This window comes from Podarcis erhardii (assembly GCF_964252035.2).
Source record: "Podarcis erhardii genome assembly, chromosome: 10".
In the NCBI taxonomy this organism is placed as follows: domain Eukaryota; kingdom Metazoa; phylum Chordata; class Lepidosauria; order Squamata; family Lacertidae; genus Podarcis; species Podarcis erhardii.
Genome location: NC_138500.1, coordinates 29,527,124 through 29,529,624, shown reverse-complemented (window position 1 = coordinate 29,529,624; position 2,501 = coordinate 29,527,124). Strand labels below are relative to the sequence as shown.

The 2,501-nt window shown below is 43.1% G+C and overlaps 1 long non-coding RNA gene across 1 annotated transcript; it reads right to left on the bottom strand.

The window, feature by feature from the left end:
- Positions 1 to 283: 283 nt before the first annotated feature.
- LOC309351732 lies at positions 284 to 2,129 on the bottom strand. Its single transcript, XR_014160957.1, has 3 exons — positions 2,021 to 2,129; positions 1,261 to 1,339; positions 284 to 303 (listed from the first exon to the last, which is right to left on the bottom strand). It is a non-coding gene; the product is annotated as an uncharacterized lncRNA (long non-coding RNA).
- Between the last annotated feature and the right edge of the window lie 372 nt (positions 2,130 to 2,501).

Genomic DNA, 2,501 nt, shown 5'->3' with positions numbered 1-2,501 from the left:
AGGAGAAGGGCAACTAAGTGTCTGAAAAAGCTGTGTGACATTTTCATTCTAAATACGTTAATATTGGCTCACTTAAAAAAAAAATCTGTGGCAAAAATCAATAGGTTTCTCAGAGTATTTTTTTCCTCCCAGGCTCAAAAGCAAATTCCATCAGAGCATTTAAACCTGCAACACTGGATCAGGTTTGTTTGTTTTTAAATCGTTTACCCCAACAGGTTACAATGGCTGGGACAAAATAGCACCCAATGTGTAAAATTCAGCTGGTTTTCTTGGTTGGTTGGTTGTTGTTGTTGCTGTTCTAGGCTTTTTGAGAGAGAGAGAAAGAAAAAGAGGAAATGGTAAACAGATCAAATTTGAGAGCATTGACCTGGTTAGCACATAACACTGAACCTTGGTTTGTTTGATTGTCCAAACACTGCCCAGTGACTAAGCTATGGTTTGTTTACAGCCAACAAACCACAGTTTGAAGCCACGACTTGCTGCTGGCTTACCAACCTTGGTTTCTTTTAATTACCGTTTGGCATTTCTGGACAACAGCCATACGAGAAATATGTAAAATAACTAAGCAAGTATTAGACATCACCCCAGAATTGGCCCTACTAAACATCTTCCAAGACACCAATGCCCATTTACACCACAAAGCACTCCTAACCCCCACCTACTTTCAGCAGCTAGAAACACCATAACCAGACACTGGAGAGACCTGTCAGGAGTAAGCATGGACCAATGGTACCAAATAGATGGGAAACAGCCCTACTAGAAAAATTAACCAATAAACTGAAACTGACATGGGGACAAACAGAAGAAGACGCCTTTACCCCGGTATGGCTCCCCTTTATCACGTACACAGCCCAACAAGACAATGACAATAATCCACCAACAGCATATAAATCAATATGGCTAACCTGATCCAAAACACCCACCCACCCCACTCACACACAAAAACAAAGATCACCGCAGCCAATCACAAATAAACAACCACACCTTAGGCCAACCCCAACCTCTCTCACCACCAAAGGAACACAAATGAACAGCAGAGAACCAGCACGAGTAACGCTGACACCAAACCCTACATACATTAAGCAAAATAGAAACATCCCCACCCGACCCCCACCCATCTTCCCCCCTCCACCCCTTTTCTTCCTAATGTCTCAACAAATGAAACTGATTTGTAAAAATGTTACATGGAAAAAATACGAGAGACATTACACATACTTCTGTAAAACAAGAAAATCTTTAATAATAATAATAATAAATTACCGTTCGGCATTGCATGTGGGTCCAGCATCCTTCTTTAACCATGCTTGGTTTGCCCATTCCACCATAGGTGCTCTTCAGTCTGCAAAGGTATGAAGAAAGCGCAGCTGGTGAATGAAACCAGTTTTGGAGAAACTGCCCATGGTTTGTTTGATCCTCTGTGGGCTGGCTTGTGTCTTAACGTTAGGTGCAAACCAGGCTGCTGTTTATTACTGTGCATGGTAGGTCTACTTCTGTGTAAATTCTGCAATGAAGTGCATGGGATGAGTAAAGGCACCCCCAGGTTTAGCTTTTTTGCATGACTGATTGTACCTGTTGGGCTTTCAAAGTACCCAAAAGTAGCCTACAGAGTAAAATACAATAGTTAAAATTTAGCAGTGCAATAAAATTCAACAGTCAGTGAACTCCTCACCAAAATGCTCCCCAGCCTGGAATCACAGCATAACTAAAAACAGCAGTTCCTTTTTATCTCCATATGTAGGAACACACAAAGCTCCCACAGAAACCTCCATACATGAAAATAGAGGGACGGCCTTCTGATAATTAGCCATTTTCTCCTGCTGGTGAAAGTTGTTAAGGGAGAAGGGTGGTTTTGAGTTCCATTGTGTGTGCCGCAAAGAGCAAGAAAAATTGTAAGTGGGAGTCACTCAGGATGCTTACATGAGCCAGCTGTTTAGCATTCATGCAGCAGAGAGGCTCCGCTTGGAATAGCTTTGATTATGTGTACAAAAGAGTAATTAGAGTGCACGAAGAAATAACTAACCTGTGTCGAATGGTTGCTCTAAAAAGGTCCTTCTGAAATGACAGCTGTCATCATAGTATCACAGAATTGTAGAGTTGGAAAAAACGCCACGGGTCACCCACTCCGACCCCCTGCAGTGAAGGAATCGCAGCTGAAGAATGCCTGACAGGTGGCCATCCAAGCTCTGTTTAAAAACCTCAAGTCAAGGAGAGTCCACCACATTCCCTGGTAGGCCATTCCACCATCAAACAGCTTACTGCCAGAAAGTTCTTGCATGGTGAGGCCCCAAGCCCCACCCCATTTCTTAGATAATGAAACACATGGACACCAATATTTTGGGTTAATGGGATAAGTAAGGCCACAACTTTATTGGTTACAGATGTGAGTGGTGTTGGCTTAGGCCAGGCATAGGCAAACTCGGCCCTCCAGATGTTTTGGGACTACAACTCCCATCACCCCTAGCTAACAGGACCAGTGGTCAGGGATGATGGGAGTTGTAGTC